At 38.3% G+C, this 23,045-nt stretch overlaps 1 protein-coding gene across 4 annotated transcripts in view; it reads right to left on the bottom strand.

The window, feature by feature from the left end:
- Positions 1-23,008, bottom strand: part of LOC149746958 (DPEP2 neighbor protein-like) — a 32,295-nt gene extending 9,287 nt beyond the window's left edge. For 2 of the 4 annotated variants that reach the window (XR_016388230.1, XR_016388231.1), the window contains exons 1-5: positions 22,129-22,377; positions 21,007-21,194; positions 18,540-18,705; positions 13,841-14,027; positions 13,147-13,262 (exon numbers count right to left, since the gene is read on the bottom strand). The gene's annotated coding sequence lies outside the window, so the exon portion shown is untranslated. The other 2 variants (XM_089898553.1, XR_016388232.1) reach the window with 2 other exon arrangements.
- Between the last annotated feature and the right edge of the window lie 37 nt (positions 23,009-23,045).

Genomic DNA, 23,045 nt, shown 5'->3' with positions numbered 1-23,045 from the left:
TGCTGCAGCCAGGAGGCAGTGCTGTGCCTCTGAGGTGGGAGAGTCAACTGCAGGACACTGGTCCACAAGAGACCTCCCAGCTCCACATAATATCAAATGGCGAAAATCTCCCAGAGATCTCCATCTCAACCACAGCACGCAGAATCACTCAACGACCAGCAAGCTACAGTGCTGGACGCCCTATGGCAAACAACTAGCAAGACAGGAACACAACCCCACCCATTAGCAGAGAGGCTGCCGAAAATCATAATAAGTCCACAGACACCCCAAAACACACCAACAGACGTGGACCTGCCCACCAGAAAGACAAGATCCAGCCTCATCCGCCAGAACACAGGCACTACTGCCCTCCACCTGGAAGCCTACACAACCCACTGAAACAACTTTAGCCACTGGGGACAGACACCAAAAACAAAGGGAACTACGAACGTGCAGCCTGCAAAAAGGAGACCCAAAACACAGTAAGAGAAGCAAAATGAGAAGACAGAAAAACACACATCAGATGAAGGAGCAAGATAAAAACACACCAGACCTAACCAATGAAGAGGAAATAGGCAGTCTACCTGAAAGAGAATTCAGAATAATGATAGTAAAGAGGATCCAATATCTTGGAAATAGAATAGACAAAATGCAAGAAACATTTAACAAGGACCTAAAAGAACTAAAGATGAAACAAACAATGATGAACAATGCAAGAAATGAAAATAAAAATACTCTAGATGGGATTAATAGCAGAATAACAGGCAGAAGAACGGATAAGTGACCTGGAAGATAAAATAGTGGAAATAACTACTGCAGAGCAGAATAAAGAAAAAAGAATGAAAAGAACTGAGGACAGTCTCAGAGGCATCTGGGACAACATTAGACGCACCAACGTTCAAATTATAGGGGTTCCAGAAGAAGAAGAGAAAAACAAAGGGACTGAGAAAATATTTGAAGAGATGATAGTTGAAAACTTCCCTAATATGGGAAAGGAAATAGTTAATCAACTCCAGGAAGCACAGAGTCTCATACAGGATAAATCCAAGGAGAAATACGCCAAGACACATATTAATGAAACTGTCGAAAATTAAATTCAAAGAAAACGTATTAAAAGCAGCAAGGGAAAAACAACAAATAACACACAAGGGAATCCCCATAAGGTTAAAAGCTGATCTTTCAGCAGAAACTCTGCAAGCCAGAAGGGACTGGCAGGACATAATTCAAGTGATGAAGGAGAAGAACCTATAACCAAGATTACTCTACCCAGCAAGGATCTCATTCAGATTTGATGGAGCAATTAAAAGCTTTAGAGACAAGCCAAAGCTGAGAGAGCTCAGCACCACCAAACCAGCTTTACAACAAAGGCTAAAGGAACTTCTCTAGGCAAGAAACCCAACAGAAGGAAAAGACCTACAATAACGAACCCAAAACAATTAAGAAAATGGGAATAGGAACATACATATAGAAAATTACCTTAAATGTAAATACACTAAATGCTCCCACCAAAAGACACAGATTGGCTGAATGGATACAAAAACAAGACCCGTATAGATGCTGTCTACAAGAGACCCGCTTCAGACCTAGAGACACATACAGACTAAAAGTAAGGGGATGGAAAAAGATATTCCATGCAAATGGAAACCAAAAGAAAGCTGGAGTAGCAATTCTCATATCAGTCAAAATAGACTTTAAAATAAAGACTATTAGAAGAGACAAAGGACACTACATAATGATCAAGGGATCGATCCAAGAAGAAGATATAACAATTGTAAATATTTATGCACCCAACATAGGAGCACCTCAATACACGAGGCAAATACTAATAGCCATAAAAGGAGAAATCGACAGTAACACATTCATAGTAGGGGACTTTAACACCCCACTTTCACCAATGGACAGATCATCCAAAATGAAAATAAATAAGGAAACACAAGCTTTAAATGATACGTTAAACAAGATGGACTTAATTGATATTTATAGGACATTCAATCCGAAAACAACAGAATACACATTTTTCTCAAGTGCTCGTGGAACATTCTCCAGGATAGATCATATCTTGGGTCACAAATCAAGCCTTGGTAAATTTAAGGAAATTGAAATTGTATCAAGTACCTTTTCCGACCAAAACGCTATGAGACTAGACATCAATTACAGGAAAAGATCTGTAAAAACTACAATCACGTGGAGGCTAAACAATACACTACTGAATAACGAAGTGATCACTGAAGAAGTCAAAGAGGAAATCAAAAAATACCTAGAAGCAAATGACAATGGAGACACGACGACCCAAAACTTATGGGATGCAGCAAAAGCGCTTCTAAGAGGGAAGTTTATAGCAATACAATCCTACCTTAAGAAACAGGAAACATCTCGAATAAACGACCTAAACTTGCGTCTAAAGCAATTAGAGAAAGAAGAAGAAAAAAAGCCCAAAGTTAGCAGAAGGACAGAAATCATAAAGATCAGATCAGAAATAAATGAAAAAGAAATGAAGGAAACGATAGCAAAGATCAATAAAACTAAAAGCTGGTTCTCTGAGCAGATAAACAAAATTGATAAACCATTAGCCAGATTCATCAAGAAAAAAAGGGAGAAGAGTCAAATCAATAGAATCAGAAATGAAAAAGGAGAAGTAACAACTGACACTGCAGAAATACAAAAGATCATGAGAGATTACTACAAGCAACTCTATGCCAATAAAATGGACAACATGGAAGAAGTGGACAAATTCTTAGAAATGCACAAGGTGCCAAGACTGAATCAGGAAAAAACGGAAAATATGAACAGAACAATCACAAGCACTGAAATTGAAACTGTGATTAAAAATCTTCCAACAATCAAAAACCCAGGACCAGATGGCTTCACAGGCGAATTCTATCAAACGTTTAGAGAAGAGCTAACACCTATCCTTCTCAAACCCTTCCAAAATATAGCAGAGGGAGGAACACTCCCAAACTCATTCTACGAGGCCACCATCACCCTGATACCAAAACCAGACAAGGATGTCACAAAGAAAGGAAACTACAGGCCAATATAACTGATGAACATAGAGGCAAAAATCCTGAACAAAATACTAGCAAACAGAATCCAAGAGCACATTCAAAGGATCATACACCATGATCAAGTGGGGTTTATTCCAGGAATGCAAGGATTCTTCAATATACGCAAATCAATCACTGTGATACACCATATTAACAGATTGAAGGAGAAAAACCATATGGTCATCTCAATAGATGCAGAGAAAGCTTTCGACAAAATTCAACACCCATTTATGATAAAAACCCTGCAGAAAATAGGCATAGAGGGAACTTTCCTCAACATAATAAAGGCCATATATGACAAACCCACAGCCAACACCATCCTCAATGGTGAAAAACTGAAAGAATTTCCACTAAGATCAGGAAAAAGACAAGGTTGCCCACTCCCACCACTCTTATTCAACATAATTTTGGAAGTTTTAGCCACAGCAATCAGAGAAGAAAAGGAAATAAAGGGAATCCAAATCGGAAAAGAAGAAGTAAAGCTGTCACTGTTTGCAGATGACATGATACAATACATAGAGAATCCTAAAGATGCTACCAGAAAACTGCTAGAACTAATCAATGAATTCGGTAAAGTTGCAGGAAACAAAATTAATGCACAGAAATCTCTTGCATTCCTATACACTAACGATGAAAAATCTGAAAGTGAAATCAAGAAAACACTCCCATTTACCATTGCAACAAAAAGAACAAAATATCTACGAATAAACCTACCTAAGGAGGCAAAAGACCTATATGAAGAAAATTATAAGACACTGATGTAAGAAATTACAGATGATACAAATAGATGGAGAGATATACCATGTTCTTGGATTGGAAGAATCAACATTGTGAAAATGACTCTACTACCCAAAGCAATCTACAGATTCAATGCAATCCCTATCAAACTATCACTGGCATTTTTCACAGAGCTAGAAGTAAAAATTTCACAATTTGTATGGAAACACAAAAGACCCCAAATAGCCAAAGCTATCTTGAGAACGAAACACGGAGCTGGAGGAATCAGGCTACCTGAGTTCAGACTCTACTACAAAGCTACAGTAATCAAGACAGTATGGTACTGGCACAAAAACAGAGAGATAGATCAATGGAGCAGGATAGAAAGCCCAGAGATAAACCCACACACATATGGTCACCTTATCTTTGATAAAGGAGGCAGGAATGTACAGTGGAGAAAGGACAGCCTCTTCAATAAATTGTGCTGGGAAAACTGGACAGGTACATGTCAAAGTATGAGATTAGATCACTCCCTAACAGCATACACAAAAATAAGCTCAAAATGGATTAAAGACCTAAATGTAAGGCCAGACACTATCAAACTCTTAGAGGAAAACATAGGCAGGACACTCTATGACATAAATCACAGCAAGATCCTTTTTGACCCACCTCCTAGACAAACGGAAATAAAAACAAAAATAAACAAATGAGACCTAATGAAACTTCAAAGCTTTCGCACAGCAAAGGAAACCATAAACAAGACCAAAAGACAACCCTCAGAATGGGAGAAAATATTTGCAAATGAAGCCAGTGACAAGGGATTAATGTCCAAAATTTATAAGAAGCTCATGCAGCTCAATAACAAAAAAAAAACAACGAAATCCAAAAATGGGCAGAAGACCTAAATAGACAATTCTCCAGAGAAGATATAGAGACTGCCAACAAACACATGAAACAATGCTCAACATCATTAATCATTAGGGTAATGCAAATCAAAACTACAATGAGATATCATCTCACACCAGTCAGAAAGGCCATCATCAAAAAATCTAGAAACAATAAATGCTGGAGACGGTGTGGAGAAAAGGGAACACTCCTGCACTGCTGGTGGGAATGTGAATTGGTACAGCCACTATGCAGAACAGTACGGAGGTTCCTTAAAAAACGAGAAATAGAACTACCATATGACCCAGCAATCCCAGTAGTGGGCATGTACCCTGGAAAAAACATAATTCAAAAAGAGTCATGTACCAAAATGTTCACTGCAGCTCTATTTACAATAGCACGGAGATGGAAACAACCTAAGTGTCCATCATCGGATGAATGGATAAAGAATATGGGGCACATATATACAATGGAATATTACTCAGCTATAAAAAGAAATGAAATTCAGCTATTTATAATGAGGTGCATAGACGTAGAGTCTGTCATACAGAGTGAAGTAAGTCAGAAAGAGAAAGACAAATACCGTATGCTAACACATATATATGGAATTTAAGAAAAAATAATGTCATGAAGAACCTGGGAATAAGACAGGAATAAAGACACAGACCTACTAGAGAATGAACTTGAGGATATGGGGAGGGGGAAGGGTAAGCTGTGACAAAGCGAGAGAGAGGCATGGACATATTATACACTACCAAACGTAAAATAGATAGCTAGTGGGAAGCAGCCGCATAGCACAGGGAGATCAGCTCGGTGCTTTGTGACCACCTAGAGGGGTGGGATAGGGAGGGTGGGAGGGAGGACGCAAGAGGGAAGAGATATGGGAACATATGTATATGTATAACTGATTCACTTGGTTATAAAGGAGAAACTAACACACCATTGTAAAGCAATTATACTGCAATATAGATGTAAAAGAAAAAAAAAAAAGCAATACCTCTCTGTCAGTTTGAATTTTATTCCTCTGCCAGTACTTCCCAGAGAAATTTCACCAAAAGTGCCTAAGCTTGCCATGGCCATTGTTGTGAAGAAAGTTCTCTCTCTTTCTAGTCACATCCACTTTTCCTTCTCCTGGGGGCTTAATGGATGTTTGGGGGCAGGAAATAAAATTTAAACTAAAATATCAAAAACCAAAACAAAAAAAACAATTGTTCAAGTGTTCTTTTTTTTTTTTTACATCTTTATTGCAGTATAATTGCTTTACAATGGTGTGTTAGTTTCTACTTTATACCAAAGTGAATCAGTTATACATATACATATGTTCCCATATCTCTTCCCTCTTGCGTCTCCCTCCCTCCCACCCTCCCTATCCCACACCTCTAGGTGGTCACAAAGCGCCGAGCTGATCTCCCTGTGCTATGTGGTTGCTTCCCACTAGCTATCTATTTTACGTTTGGTAGTGTATATATGTCCATGCCACTCACTTTGTCATGGCTTACCATTCCCCCTCCCCACATCCTCAAGTTCATTCTCTAGTAGGTCTGTGTCTTTATTCCTGTCTTACCCCTAGGTTCTTCATGACATGATTTTTCGTAAATTCCATATATATGTGTTAGCATACAGTATATGTCTTTCTCTTTCTGACTTACTTCACTCTGTATGACAGACTCTAGGTCCATCCACCTCATTACAAATAGCTCAATTTCATTTCTTTTTATGGCTGAGTAATATTCCACTGTATATATTTGACACATCTTCTTTATCCATTCATCCGATGATGGACACTTAGGTTGTTTCCATCTCCTGGCTATTGCAAATAGAGGTGCAATGAACATTTTGGTACATGACTCTTTTTGAATTATGGTTTTCTCAGGGTGTATGCCCAGGAGTGGGATTGCTGGGTCATATGGTAGTTCTATTTGTAGTTTGTTAAGGAACCTCCATACTGTTCTCCACAGTGGCTGTACCAATTCACATTCCCACCAGCAGTGCAAGAGTGTTCCCTTTTCTCCACACCCTCTCCAGCATTTATTGTTTCTAGATTTTTTGATGATGGCCATTCTGACTGGTGTGAGATGTGTAATACCAAGAATGAACTGCAATGTAAACTATGTAATGTAAACAGATGTAAACTATGGACTCTGATTGATTATGATGTGGTAGTGTATGTTAAACAGGTGTAATAAATGAACCACTCTGGTCGGGGGGATGCTGAGAATAGGGGAGGCTATGCATGTGCAGGGGCAGTGAGTATAAGGGAAATTCCTGTACCTTCCCCACAATTTTGCTGTGAACCTCAAACTGCTCTTTTAAAAAGTATAAATAAATAATAAAAGAGAAAGCAAATCCTTCAAGAACAAAGAAGTGGGGGAAGAGGGGGTACGTCTCCGACAGAGAATTATTAGCACTACTGTCCCTTCTACTTAGGGCTCTAAGGCATTAGGGCCATATGCTACAAACAACATTCAATCCAAAATAACAAATGAAAGATTACCACTACTAAGATGAGAAAGTGAATGTGTTGAGATGGGGCAGGGTGCTGAATATATCTACTTCCTTTCCCTGATGGTTCAAAACACTGCTAACTCCCTGCCACATCCTGGTAGAGAGGCTGGATTCACACACTTTCCAAACCGTAAAATCTAGAAATACATATTCCAACAGAACCTTAACTAGATATAAAATTACTCTACAATCAAGCAAATTGGAGGTAGTATGGAATTCATTTTTAAGTTGGCTTTTGGCTGAATATAAAAATCAGCAGTTTAAAGGCCCAGAATAATTTTCAGCAACTAAGGCTTACGCATAACTTAAGAAACTCATTAGCTTCTTAAATTCTTAAATTTTCAGAGCCTGTGAAAGCAGTATAGCCTGGCTATATATTTCAACCAACACTCAAAGCACGTAACACCAGGTAGCATCAGAAAATTTTTTAAGAAATTGATAAAATGCCTCAGCTGCCTGCTGGAGCAGAGGGAGGAAACAGAGCAGAAAAAAACAAAAGACAAATACAACCAATAACAAAAGCAGTCATCTCACAAACTTTTAGCTGAAGGCCTCCCTCCAGACTCTTGCATGATTTCCTCCTTTGCCTGATTCCTTTTAGATGTAAACATTTATATGGTGATCCTACGGTAAAGATTTATGTGAGTCACCACTTTGTTCTATATGTCAAACAACCTAGTGCCTTCCACATATTCTTCTCCTGTAACTCAGAGCAGAACAAGACAGGAAACCTGTACTCTCTCAGAGACAAGACTCTGCCAACGTAGGCCAACTTCCTGAGAAGATGAGGGTTCCCATCTTTTTAATTTGCTGGTAAATTATTGTAAAGGCAGACTTATTTTGTTCTTTGTTTGTTTTGACGGGACACCTAAGTCAGCTTGAAATTACCTTTGATTTCAAACTCAAGACTAAACTTTATCAGACAGAACAGGAATCTGCCCAGTTCTGCCACTTGCTAACCAGGTAACATTGGGAAAGTAACAGTAACTGAGTGTTTGCTACTAAAGCACCGTTCAAACTGCTTTACTTAGATTCATCCATTTAATCCTCAAAAAGACCCTTTGAGGGGAGACCCAAGGAGACAAAGTAACTGTGTGAGAGAACAAGTAACCCACTCAAGATCAGAGCTGGTAAGACAAAGAACTAGGATTAAACCAAGGTAACCTTTTTGCCAGAGCCTGTACTCTTAACCACTTTACTGGTGGGTTTAAAATTTTTTTAATGTAACCCACTATAAGAAATATGTTCTACAGGGCTTCCCTGGTGGCGCAGTGGTTGAGAGTCTGCCTGCCGATGCAGGGCACACGGGTTCGTGCCCTGGTCCGGGAAGATCCGACATGCCGCGGAGCCGGCTAGGCCCGTGAGCCATGGCCGCTAAGCCTGCGCGTCCGGAGCCTGTGCTCCGCAACGGGAGAGGCCACAACTGTGAGAGGCCCGTGTACCGCAAGGAAAAAAAAAAAAACAAAAAAAAGAAATATGTTCTACAACACAACCCAATACATATATATTTTATCAATTAAGACTCACCTGTAACTTGAGAGTCTTTGTTATATGTATAATTGAAACCAAATTTTATGAAAATATACTTATTCATTTTATGCAGTACACTGGTATTTTTCTACTGTATTTTATTGTTTAAAATTCCTTGTCAATCCTCACCAAACTGATTTCAACTTCCACTGAGACCCATGACCTGAACTTTGAAAAACAAGGTACTACATTTCTTTTTACCACCATGGGAATTTTGTGAGGATTAAATATGATAATGTGTACAAACCTTTAGCACAATGCCTGACACAGACTGTGCACCCAGTGCGTGATAGTGATTATTACTGATCTTGTAAATTAGCAGTAAGTAAGGGAGGCAAGGACACTTAGGGGGAAAACCTGACTGGAGTATAGGTGAATTTATGGCCTGTTGGCATCTTTCCCGGGCAGTGAGATAGGGAATTTCCCCAGTATTTTCAATTTATATTGTAATGGAAATCCACATTTAGAAAGAGACCTGGCTTGTAGCTAACTCTGATTTCCTCTTCTTCACTATAAAGGGCAATTTACAAGTTGCTATGCCTCTCTGCTGGAACCCTCAGTAGACCCAATTTTTGCATTTATCTTCCCATCCCGCACTACTCTGGACACTATGAGCTTTACGAAATTGGTCTTCAGCTGGGGAGGTGCACTCATTTCCTATTGATGCTTTAGTAATTACCACTACCTTAGTGGCTTAAAACAACACACACTTATTATCTTACAATTCTAGGGCTCACAAATCTGAACCAGATCTTACTGGGCTAAAAGCCTTTCTGCTGGCTCTGGGAGACAATCCCTTTATGTTTTCCAGCTTCTTTTCAGATGCCAGTATTCCTTGGCTCTTCTTCCATCTTCAAAGCCTGCAACAGCAGGTTGACTCCTTCTCACATCAAATCACTCTAACTCTGACACGGATTCTTCTTCCCTGAATCTTCTGCCTTTGTCTTCCATCTATAAAGGATCCTTGTGATTATACTGGGTCTACCTGATAATCCAGAATAAGTTCCCTATTTTAATATCTTTGATTTAGTCACATCGGCAGAGTCCCTTTTGCCATGTAAGGTAACATTCAGAGGCTCTGGTGATTAGGATGTGGACATTTGGAGGGGGAAGAGGGTCAACTATTCTGCCCAACACAGGAGACAAACCTTACAAAATAGCAAATAAGATTTAACAACAACAACAATAACACATAACATTTATTGAACATTTACCATACAATAGGCATTGTGCTGAGTGCTTTACCTGCTAACTCATTTCCTTGTTGAGAAACCAAGGCTCCAAAAGATCAGAGAGTGTCAAACCTAGGTGTGCCTGACTTCAAAGTTCATGCTCTCAACCACTTGACTACATAATTAGGTACTAGATGTGTGTACAGTTAGTGGTTTGCAACTTCTCCCCAGCAAGTACTCCTTTTTCTCTTTCCCCGCAAGAACCATATTTTGAAAAATTCTGTATGTTAACTTTTTTCATTAATCAAAGATAATTGTAACAGCTGATAGCTTTGAGCTAACCTCTTTGCCTCTTTGGATTTATATAGTTCCAGCCAAATAATGCAACTTAATATTTTATTTAACATATTTTGGCATCATTTTGGGATACTGAAGCATAACCCACTTTGTAGATGCCTAGGAGTTCAGAGAAGAAGGAAATCAATGGGGATGGGTGGAGCAGTCAGAAGAAATAGGGTCTGACTTCAGTCTCAAAGAAGCACAAATTTCACATAGACTAGAGAAGAGAGAAGATCATGAATGAGAAGTGAGAACAAGTACATGTAGGAATGAGACATTAGGGAGCTTGTTAGGAGAACTGGACAAAAGAAATTAAAGAAGAATAAATAAAACATTGAGGCTTTGAAAGATAGGTAAATAAGGTTAAATTTAACCAGACAGGAAAATGCAGAAGCTGGAAAATTTCTGAGCAGGAGCCCTTGGGCTTGGGGAGATTAATCGGCTAGAACAAAGAGCATTGAAAGGAGGAAGTGAGAGACTGGCAATTGTAATTCACCTTCCAGGAGGGAAATTGGTGGCTGGGAGGCATAGAAAGGGGTAGAGACTAACTTTTCACTATACCCCTTTTGATTCTTCTAAATTTTATACAATGTACATGTATGAACTAATGTCATATATAGATACACATATGTAATATATATAATGTATAAGTAACATATAGAAGCAGACATGTATGTACGACTATCATTACTGACCCAAAATACCATATAATAAAACTACACCTCTACTTTTAGCACACATAAGAACTAAGGATAAACCACTCCTCAGTTGTACTCTGCACCCCGCAACGCCTGCCCTGAGTAGAGCAACTTCAGCAATTTTCTCATTGGTTTAAAAAATTGATCCTTTAGTCTCTGTCTACCTACCTCATCCTAAGCATCAACTCCAGGTTGGGCTGGTGCCCAAGCAATTATATACTGCTCTTACATGTTTGCCCAACTCGAACGAGAACCTACTTCAGAACTGACTCAGAAATCTCACAGGATGTTGCCATTCACCCCCAGGATCAATGATCAATAAGAGAGTTATAAGGTCTATACCTCCTGACCCAGCTCAAGGTCCTGACTCAGACAATGCCTGCTAGCTGGCCTCATCCCCACATGAGGAGCCCCTCATCCCCTAGGCTCCACTTCATCACCAGTGTATTGGCATCAATATTTATCTTTTCAAAGGAAATTGTTTACCTCATAAATCAATAGGTATCCTGTTGTTATCAGTTGTTTTGTTTTTAAGAGCTAATTAATGAAATAACTTCATCAACGATTTTGTGGGAAGATGTTGAACCTTTGTACTTTCTGAATAATCTATGTTTTATTTGTAGTGTTAGAAAGCTCAGCAGTGAAAGCAAGTACCCCATACTGCCCAGGCACACAACCTGCTGCATTAGCGCTCTGAGCAGTAACTGAGACAAATGGACGACTACAGAATTATTCTAATGTTTTGAGGTTTAGGGAGAGTTGCATTAGAAAACAATTCCTTCATCATACTGTGACTTCATTACATTCAAAGCCATAGTGGCTAGCTCTTATAGTTTAGAAGTTATACATGAAGATGACATAAATAAATACAAGATACAGCAGGCAGAGGAGAGAGATAATAAACCAAAACTGACTGACACAGCTAGATCCTAAAAGCCAGCTTGGTTACTCTTTGAACATGTTGCCAATTTTCATCTGTAAGATAACACGCTATATTGTATGAATGAAAGTGTTACATCTAATTATTTGATCTGCCTGTCTTATGTTAGTTACTGGAGAAATATTTATTGAGCTCCACACAGATGAGTAATTTTAGAAACCGTGTTAGTAGGGAAACATGCAAGAGTGGAATAAGTGCTAAGCCTCTAAAAACTGTTCTCTCTTTTCTTGAAACTCCTGGAAGGCAGGAAATACCCTGTGTTTTTCTATATGTGCCTTGTGCAGTGCTCACCCTCAAATGACACTAAACTAGAACAAAGAAAACCTTAAAGAAGAACCATGATTCAAAACTAAAATTAATTAGTATGTCACAGTTCATAAAGTACTTCCCTTACGGATGAGGAAAGCAAGTTTCAGTAAGGATAAGCAATGCAGGTACGAAAATAGAGACTGGGGTTAAAACCAAACATGATCTTGTTAACGTGTTTTTATATGTGTGATTAAGGCCAAGCCTTTGCCCATCTACCCACAAATTATAGGTAAGATGTTACAAACTCATATTATGGAACCTGACTCTTAAAACATTTTATTGCCCAGAGTGTAGTGAGGTACAGACTTCATTCACCATGCTATTGCTTCTTTGCAACATGCAGACCCACCAGTTGTCCTGGTGGGACGTGGTTCTCATTCTTGGATTTTGTAGCCCTCTCTAAAATGTACCAAAAACTCTCTGGAAACAACGAAAAATGATTCTCTCCTTTGAACTGACCTTCAGATCACCTCTTTCTGTAAGTTTTTCTCAATCATTTACACTCTACAAAATAATAGTGATTAAATTCCTCGTTCACTAACTCTCTGGTAACTTCCATACTTCAGCATGAATATAATTGAACCTTTTTACTGTGTTTCTGTTAAATGTTTGCGTGCATAAACATATGTACACTCTGCTACGTTTCCAATGATAGCTTCTTAATAACTGAGATATTTCAGGCATTTAATTCAGATGTATGCACCATTTGAGTACTCACTAAATAAAAATATATACAATGCTTTTATTCTAATAAGTTCATTACCTCATCACAAAGCAAATATAAAGAAAGCTGCAAATTTATGATATGCGGCTCTAACTTTTACATGTATAGGTCCTGGTTTTACTGTGATTCTAGGATACTATATCGTGTACCTCATTAATAAGGGCCCTCTGATAAACCTGAAATAAACCATCTGGTTTACTCCCAGTTCTATCACCTTTTACTTGTAATACTTGAAGCTAGTCAATCTACTCTTAGACTTAGTTTTCCCATCTTTAAAATGGGAATTGTTGGGGAGAACACTTACCACCATCCCCTCATTCCACGTATTTTCTTCCAGGAGGAGTTCTTTCACTGGAATAACGTACCCAGGCTCTCGCTGTACCATCCACTCCCCTTCCTTCATCAGGCCAGTACTCCTTCCTAGGGGAAGAGAAGTATCTTACCTGACTTGTAGGTTTGGTAACATAGTAGCTTATCTTTTTTCTTCCCTTTCTTTTTGGAATCTTCCTGTCTTTATAATATCATTTATTAGCCCCATCATATCTCAATAGAGATAATAATTACAACACAAGCTTGTCTTAATGATACTGTATTTGGTAGAATGTAAAACATTTTTATGTGTGAGAAGTTAGTATTTCAATTTTAATACTTCTTTCATCTATTTCATAATAAGTTTTTAAAGAAGATTGATATATTCATTCAATCAGATGACTAAGTTTTCACTAAATCTACTAAAAGGAATAAACTTAAGTTAATACCTAATTATGCTTGAAATCAAATATCTTCCATCCAACATATTCAGTTGTACGTGGTTTCTTTAATAATACTTTAATTTTCTAAATAGGTGAAAGAATATATTACTTCTACTTAGACTACAGTCTAAGAGTTTAGAGATACAGTTTAGACTCAGAGAGTTATCAGAATATTGGCTGCAAAGATTTTTTAAAATCCTGTACTTTTGTCATAATAGATGTCATAATATTATTATTACTATTTACCTTTGTGAACTATAATGATTTTTAAACATGAACGTGTAACTGTGAAAACACAAAAACTTGAAATGAGCACACTAGAGAATTCTGCATGCTTTTCACCCAAGAATTGCAGTCTTCTACTGACCATAACATCCTTCCACAGTCTAAGGTGATAGTAGGTGTATTATTGTCACTTTCATTGTCCTAGGCACTGTTGAACAAAACAGATACGGTCCATGTCTGCATAGAGATCACATTTGAAACAACAGCATGGCTACACAGTTTTTAAGTCATTTTTCACTATTCATAACCCAGCCTTGACAATCATAAAGTTGATAATTCTCACTTAGACTAAAATTAGCAAGGCCCAAATATTTTACTTTGAGAAAGAAAACTAATACTTATTGGGTATAATCTTATGCACATTATCCTATTTAATTCTCCTAACACCCTTAAGAAAAGTATTATTTTCACTATTTAATAGTTGAAGGAAATGAGACTCACTGAGATTACAAAATACCAAAGAGGTCATGCACATAGATTAATGAAGAAGGAGACTTTTAACTCTATTGGGTGCCGAAGCCCCATATTTTTCTGCTAGCATCAGATCAGTTAATGCCAATTATATTCCAATTCCAAGTTGTTATTATAATAAGGAAGATTTCTAAACGATAAAAATGATGTATATAAAGACTTAAATCATCATGATGTATATAAAGACTTTAGTCATCACTTTTGTAGACAGCAGTGTAGAGCTTATTTATTCTGTAGATAGCAATGTAGAGCTTTTGTCCCATACTACATACCAAAGAGCCATTCTCATCATAGACAGTCAATAAATGCCGAATTAAAATGTTCATATGTAAAAGAAAAAGCAAATTATAGCCAATGGAGTTACTTCCATAAAGTTTAAATGATTCCTAACAGACACTATTATTAAAGAGACACATCAACACTTTAAGATTGCTAGACTGAACTCCTTTAAAAGATATCCTTGCTCACGTATAAAATAACTCTTCATATAAAAGTGTGTTGAGTGGTGCCAAATCATTCACACTCCATCTCTCAGTACTCTATTACTTCATGAGAACAGCTGAACTGATTCAGAATACAGCAACATAATTTCCTTTGTTCAATTGCTGGCTATGCCTCTGAATAGCTGTGGGACCTTACACAAGTAATTAACATCTCTGTGCCTCAGTTTCTACATCTGCGAAGTTAGAGTCATAAGAGCATCTATTGCACAGTGTTGGTGTCCTAAGTGAGTGACTCTATGGAAATTGCTTAGAAGAGTCCCTGACATGTAGCAAGCATTATATAAGTGTTAGGTTGTTTTTTTAAAAAATTAATAAATTTATTTATTTATTGGCTGCATTGTGTCTTCGTTGCTGTGCGCGGTCTTTCTCTAGTTGCGGCGAGCAGGCACTACTCTTTGTTGTGGTGTGTGGGCTTCTCATTGCAGTGGTTTCTCTTTGCTGTGGAGCACAGGCTCTAGGCACGTGGGCTGCAGTAGTTGTGGCACGTGGGCTCAGTAGTTGTGGCTTGCAGGCTCTAGAGAGCTGGCTCAGTAGTTGTAGTGCACGAGCTTAGTTGCTCCACAGCATATGGGATCTTCCCGCACCAGGGCTTGAACCCGTGCCCCCTGCATTCGCAGGCGGATTCTTAACCTATAAGTCTTAGTTATTATTGCTGTTGTCGATATTGTTGTTGTTGTTGCTGTTTTAGAAATTCAGTACCTCATGTCCATATCCCCATAATCCACAAAGGACTTGAAGGGGGATATTATGGCCAACCAGAATCTCTTCCTCAGGAGTTCTGGGCTATGAAAAAGAACCTACACCATAGCTAAGTCCCTAGAGAAGTTAGAGGAGCCAGTTCTTTAACTGAAATGCAGACAGTGAGGGCTCCATAGAGCATTCATAATAACTGCTCTATGAATCTGCCAATGTCCTCTATCCAAAGACCACCAGGAACACATCTGCAGTTCTATAAATCTGGGTTTACTGACTCATTGCAAGCAGGAGTTATGTGTACCATGAAGAATCAGGACATCTCAGTAAGAGGATGTTAGAAATAATTTATCATAGGATTTGGACTTCTTGTAGGTGATTCTGTGGAGCATTCAAGGAAACGGGTATCTTCCCTGCATTGGATGCTGTCTGGAAGCAGGAGTGATTCTCTGATCAGGTATCTCAATAATTTATATCTAGACAGTGAGAATAATGAAATTGAGATAAAGCTATAATTGGTAAAGAAGAAGCAGGCACTTATTATTAGCCAGGAAAGGGCAATGTTTGCTCATTTTTGTGGTTTGAACAATGTTTTTACCTCTGTCTGTTCAAACATGATAATGAAGTGGTCTTATTTTTTCTTGCTCCACTACAGTGACAAAATAGTCCTGTCTGACGTTGATGTTCTATGAAAGTGTTTATATTGAACAGGAGAATGCCACAGATTCATTGGGAGTGCCAGGCCAGCTCCCAGCTAATAAGGGCTGCTTTTCTCTTTCTTAAACTAGATAAGAATGTTTTGCTTGAAGGGCAGAGCTGGCCAGGAAAATAACTATTATTATTATTATTTACATAGATTGACAGGTTTATAACTTATAAAGTTCTTTTATATTCATTGTAAAACTTGAGTCTCTCAGAACAATCCTGGGAGACAGGTAGGCTATAGGGCCTCCACATCGCACAACTCTAGGGGGCCCATTCATAACGTATTCCACGTGAATGGCACCTCCCCAGTGTGAACAGTGTCCTTGGCAGGAGTTGTGCAACAAGGTTTCCCTGGCAGGGCAGACATTTCTATTCCTTTTTACAATTATAAAAATTAAGTCAAAGAAGCTTCCTGAGTGTTCCTTAGTTCCCAATAAACCTTAGAGTTCTCTCTGGCAACCTGTTCAGCTGCTGACATTGGACCCCTGCTTCAGTCATGTTTCCGATTCCAAATTGCACCAGCCGGCGCTGTTATGACCTAGACCAGTGGTCCCCAACCTTTTTGGCACCAGGGACCGGTTTTGTGAAACACAATTTTTCCCCGGACTGGGTGGGGCGGATGGCGAGCGATGGGGAGCGATGGGGAGCTGCAGATGAAGTTCCTCTCGCTTGCCAGCCGCTCACCGCCTGATGTGCGGCCTAGTTCCTAACAGGCTGCACACCGGTACCAGTCTGCGGCCCGGGGGTTGGGGACTCCTGACCTACACTATATTGGCTACTACAATAAGAAAAGCTCTGCCTTCTTCTACAACTTGGTCTATACTTGCCCAAAAAAGGATACTAAAAAGGGTGCTGAACTTATAATCTCTTTCATATAGCCACTGCCTAAAGCAGAAAAAAAAAAAAAAAAGTGTGGCTTTGTCTGTGTGTGTGTGTGTGTGTGTGTGTGTATTGCCTAAAAAATATATCTTAGTATATTTTGCTTACAAGCTAGGAGTGACAGCTGGAGAAAATGATTTTGAGTTCTGAAGACATTTGAAAAAGCAAAATATCCTGCTTAATTCAGGAGCTAAAATTTTTAAATGCAGACTGAGCTACTGGTAACATACCTTTCCACACTCTTGGAAACCTGCCAATTAAAATGTCAAAAGAAAATGGAATTTCCCATGAAATGTCCATTAATAATAAATTTTTGTCCATCACTGTCTTTTTGTAGCTGGGAAATTCCCTCTTGCTACTAAATTCCTCTCCTGAGACATCATATAAAGTGAAACTGAAAATGTAATACCCTAGTGACACAGCAAGCAGTTCCCAGAAAGAATATGAGCTTTAATTCAAATAGATTTGTGCAGGAATCATGTCTCTGTAGTTTAAAAACTCTATGACTTTGGGCAGTTTGCCTTACCTCTCTTCATTAAATTACCATGCAGGCTTCTTTCTCCTAATTTCTGAGTGTGCCCTGGACTTCCCTACCAGAACATTTATCACACTCTACTGTAATTGTATGCTTAGGTTCTATCTCCCTTAGAACACTAAAAGCATTTTAAGGACAGAGACCATGTGTCTTTTGTTATCCCTGTATTTCCAGCACCTAGCATTATGGCACATAATATTTGTTAAGTTTATTTGCTGTCTTAGGGGAGGTGAACTGGAGATCTGAAGAATCAGGAAGCCTTACTTCTCCTTTACATACCTTTTTATAATTCTTGTGGCTCTTTGTTGTAATACACCCAGGTACAACTTTTTAAAACTTTTTATTTGGAGATAATAATAGACTCACAGGAAATTGTAAAAATAATACAGAGTGGTCCCACATATCCTTCACCCATTTTCCCCCAATGGTTACCAGATGCTTTTAGACCAAAAAATAGAAAAAATTAGAATATGAGATGTTTTTAATTCTTGCATTTGTACTTTTTTAAGGGGTTTATTTTTCAACTTTTCTGTCTTGTTTCTAATTTTAAAGACTATGAGATATATCCCCTCTTTTTTTGGATTTCCTTCCCATTTAGGTCACCACAGAGCATTGAGTAGAGTTCCTTGAGCTATATACAGTAGGTTCTCATTAGTTACCTAGTTTATACATAGTAGCAATAGTGTATATCTGTCAATCCCAATCTCCCAATTCATCCCACCCACCCCCCCACTTCCTGCCTTGGTGTTCATACGTTTGTTCTCTACGTCTGTGTCTCTATTTCTGCTTTGCAAATAAGATCATCTATACAATTTTTCTAGATTCCACATATAAACGTTAGTATATGATATTTGTTTTTCTCTTTCCGACTTACTTCACTCTTTATGATAGTCTCTGGCTCCATCCACGTCTCTACAAATGACCCAATTTCATTCCTTTTTATGGCTGAATAATATTCCATTGCATATATATACCACACCTTCTTTATCCATTCCTCTGTCCATGGACATTATATGTATACATATAGCTGATTCACTTTGCTGTACAGCAGAAATTAACACAACATTGTAAAGCAACTATAGTCCAATAAAAATTAATTTTTAAAAAAATTAGAAAAATAAATAAATATAAAGAACTTACAGGAATAAAAGGCATTGAAGTTAAAAAAACAAGCAAAACAAAAAAACAGACTATGAGAGATTTCAAGCATGCCATTTCAAGCTACCATGTCCCTAAAATAGCACATGCAGATATAAATAACCTTTATTCTCAGTAAATGGAAAATATGACTTAATATGATTCTACAGAATTTTGAATAGATGAATTCAACATATAGGTGTGAGGCTTGTTTTTAAGCCTAATTTGCATAATTATTCTCATGTTTTTTGTTTCTCATTTAGTTGATGTAGTTTAGCATTAGTATTATTTAGGTTTTCTGTCATTAGCCATTCATTATGGGCATTAATTAAACAATGTACATATCACTAAGAATACATAGTTTTAGCTCTATAATGGTGAAACTATCATGAAAGCTAAAGGTTTGATGTTGTGATAAGCAAATTGAAGCCAGATATTTAGAAGGTCTGCAATAAAAAGAATCTTAGCATTTAAATGACTTTAAAAGCACTGAAATACAGGAATCAGCAGATCAACATTATACTATCTATCTCGAAAAGAAATGCAAGAAGGTGTGTGGAGAAACAGCACTCTCATTTGTCTGCAGAAAAAGAAAACTGGAACAACCTCAGTGAAGGTCAATTCAACAATACAAACCAAAATTACAAACGAACATAACTCTTTTGTCCAGCAGTTCAGCTTCTAGGGCATATATATGGATACACTTGCACATGTATGAAATGACATATATGATTACTTATTGCAGCATAATTTGTAATAGTAAATATGTGGAAACAAGCTAAGTGTCCACCAATGAGGGGTAAATTATGGCATATCCATCATTTACAAAAAAAAGATGAGAAAGCTTTATATGCATTTGTATGGAAAGATATCCGAAATAGATTACTAAGTGAAAGACAAGCAAGGTGAACAGGTATATACTGTAATACTAATTAAATAAAAGTAAGAGACATAATATACACCCACATATATTATTTTTGTATTTAAACCTATTAACCTTTTATTGAAGTATAACATATATATACACAGAAAAGTGCACATTGTGTAGCCTCAAAGAATTTTCATAACTGAACATACCCATGTAACTGGCACCAAGAGTCTAGGTCCTAGATCAAGAAACAGAATATTTCTATCACCCCAGAGGCCTCATCCTGTCCCTTCTACTCACTATGACCACTCTACAAGAGCAGACATTATCCTGATTTCTAAAAGCATAGGCTAGTTTTGCTTACTTTTGTACTTAATAGGAATTGACTCATAAAATGTATACTCTTCTGTGTCTGGCTTTTTCATCCAGTATTGTATTTGTGCAATTCATCATATTGTACACTGCTCAATATCATTGCTGTTTAGTATTCCACTGTGTAAATGGGCCACAAATCATTTACTCATTCTACTATGTATGGATATTTGGGTAATTTCCAGTTTGAAGCTATTATAAATAGCACTACTATGAACTTTCTAATACATGCATATGCATGTCCATATACCTAGGCAAGGAATTGCTGAGGATCCTCATAACTGCAATTTTAATACTACTGCCATACAGTTTGCAAAATTGATTGTACCAATTGACACTCCCACCAGCAATGTACAAGAGCTCCAATTGTTACAAAACCTCACCCACACTTGCTATATTCTGTCCTTTTAATTTTAGTTATTCTTGTATTTGTGTAGTGATATTGCACTGTGGTTTTAACTTGTAGTTCTCTAATGACTGATGATGTCGAGCACCTTTTCACATTCATGTACTATTTGCTATTTAGATATACCCTTGTGTGAAGTATCTAGGTCTTTTGCCTAATTTTCTATTGAATTATCTGTCTGTTACACTTTTAAATTCTGAACCATGTGAATACTAATTTTTAAAAATTTTAAAGTAATGTAATTAAAAATATACATAAATTTCAGAGTGCTCTATGCTGCATGTTCTCTCCTTCGAGGTTTATAATACACGAGTATTTCAGAAGCTCTAAAAAGTCTTAGAATTTTCACCACACAACAGTTGGAGAAACGCTGTTTCCATTCTTGCCTAATTTTTAGTTTTCATGGAATTAATAATTGCTTCCGTTTTTTACTTGCTTATATTTTTTAAGTTCTCTCTCGAATTTTATCACGTATTTCATTAGATCTATCAAACATCTATCAATATAACTACCCAAATACTCAAAATTAGTAATCTATATAAATTCAATTACACTAACCAGTCTTTCTTCTTGGAGTCTGCCATCTTCCTTCTCCGGTGAAAACGATTGCTCTCTAATTCTGCCACATATCTTTCACCCTGGCATTTCCCTTCACATTCTCCTGGTCCTTTTTTCTGGATCCCATGTCTTTCTCTTTCTTATCTTGCTCTCATGTTTTGTTGGAGCACATCCTCTAGTAACTTGCCCTAAAAAAAAAGAAAAAAAAAAAGGTGGATGGATGGATGGAAAATAAATGTTTTCATCCTTGTATATGTGAAAATGTTTTTATTCTACTCTTACACTTGATGGATAGTTTGACTACAGGATTCTAGGTTGGAAGTTATTGTCTTACAAAACTTGAAATTTCACTGTAGTGTTTTAGCATAAAAGTTATTGTTGAGAAACCCAATGCCATTCTAATTCCCATCCGTTTATTCCTGCTTCTTCCCTCTAAAAACTTTTAAAATCCTCTCTACTCTTCGTGTTCTGATCTTTTTAATGGCGTGCTTTAACATAGGTCCTTCTTCATTCACTGTGGGTAGCTGGTGGGTCCTTTAACTATGAACATCTTTGTCTTTTGGTCCTGGAAGAAATTCTTGAATTATTATTTTGATCATTTCCTCCCTTCTTAATTTTTGTTCTCTTTCTCTAGAATTCTTAGTTTGTAAACTGACTGCATGAATGAATGAATGGGAAAAGTTTTCTGAGCACTTTTTGTAGCAAAAAGCTTATTAAGGAATGAACCACAGATTATCAGACCATATCTTTAGAGCTAAGTATTTTATTTTAAATTATCAAATTTTAAAACACACTCTTTCATTACAGCTTCCATTTATTGTAAAATGTAACACTGCTACTCTCATTTCAGGCAATACAAAAATACAGGAAGCACTGATTTTCTGTAGGCAGAAATCCCTGATTGAAGTCAGGCATTCCCTATTACTTTTGCTTTAGAATTCATTAAATGCCTAGCATGGACTTGGTATTGTGTATAATATTTGCACCACACTTTGCAAAATAATCATTTCTGGTGTAGAAAAGTGTTTGTTTAAGGTAAAAAGATCTTTGCAGTCTTTTTTGATTGGCATTAAACACCGCATTCTTCCCAGATCTATAAGAAAGTAATGTTTGCAGGCTTACCTGGAATCAAGGGAAGGACTCTCTCAAGGTTACTTTTCAATCTCTGTCTGTAATTATGGACGTCAGGAGAGAAAAAAAAAGTCAGAAAAATAGGTCCCTAGTAGAGAAGCACCCAACAGGAACTAAACATCTGAACGTTTAGACAGGATTAAACTCTGACAGGGCTTATCAGCCACCCCCACACGACTAAAGTAGTTGGAAGTGAGGTTAGATTGGAGTCCAGATAAGCAAGTGAATCTACACCCCTACCTGACTCACCGGGCTGAGAAGTGCGGAGCCCTAGTAAGTCACCACTGCACGTCCTCAAAGGGCTTTCCGCGCAGGCTTGGAGTCAGGAAACGGCAGCTGCCACACCCACCCCACTACCTCTATCTGGTGTTTGGTGACTCCCGAAGACGCGCCGATGGGACCAGAGGCGATTCCTCCTGGGTGGGAGGGTCCGCTGACTGGGTGTGGAGCTGCGAAGAGGAAATTTCCCCAAAAGAAAACCTTTCCAACCTAGTGGGTTGGGTGGAGAGAAGACAAATTGAGCGCCCCTGCCTCACTTCCCCACTCCCAAGCCCCCGCCCGAGCCCCGCCGGTGTGGCACACGTCATCTGGGCGCCACAAGGCAGAGATCTCGGGCCTCAGGCCGAGGCCGGAGCCTTGCTGGGAGGATCGCGGGCCAGTGGCCCTCATCCCCGCCTCGGCATCCGCCGCTGACGTCGCCTGAGAAGTCTGGGGATGGTGGAGCTCCGACAGGCGGGCTCCGGTGGCAGGCAGCAACTGGGAGGGCCAGGTCGGAGAGAGGAAGCTTCTCCGCTGTGCGCCCCGCCGCCGCAGAGTTGACCAGTCTCTAGAAGAGAAGAGTCCGCTCCGGCTCCGGATAAGCAGCAGCTTGGCGTGGGCTGCGCGGAGAATGGACGGCCTCGTGACCT

This window comes from Delphinapterus leucas, chromosome 17 (assembly GCF_059928025.1).
Source record: "Delphinapterus leucas isolate spDelLeu-1000000601 "Yukka" chromosome 17, BTC_Dleu_Yukka2, whole genome shotgun sequence".
Lineage (NCBI taxonomy): Eukaryota > Metazoa > Chordata > Mammalia > Artiodactyla > Monodontidae > Delphinapterus > Delphinapterus leucas.
The sequence above is the reverse complement of the archived record's forward strand: the minus strand, read 5'-3'. Positions and strand labels throughout refer to the sequence as shown.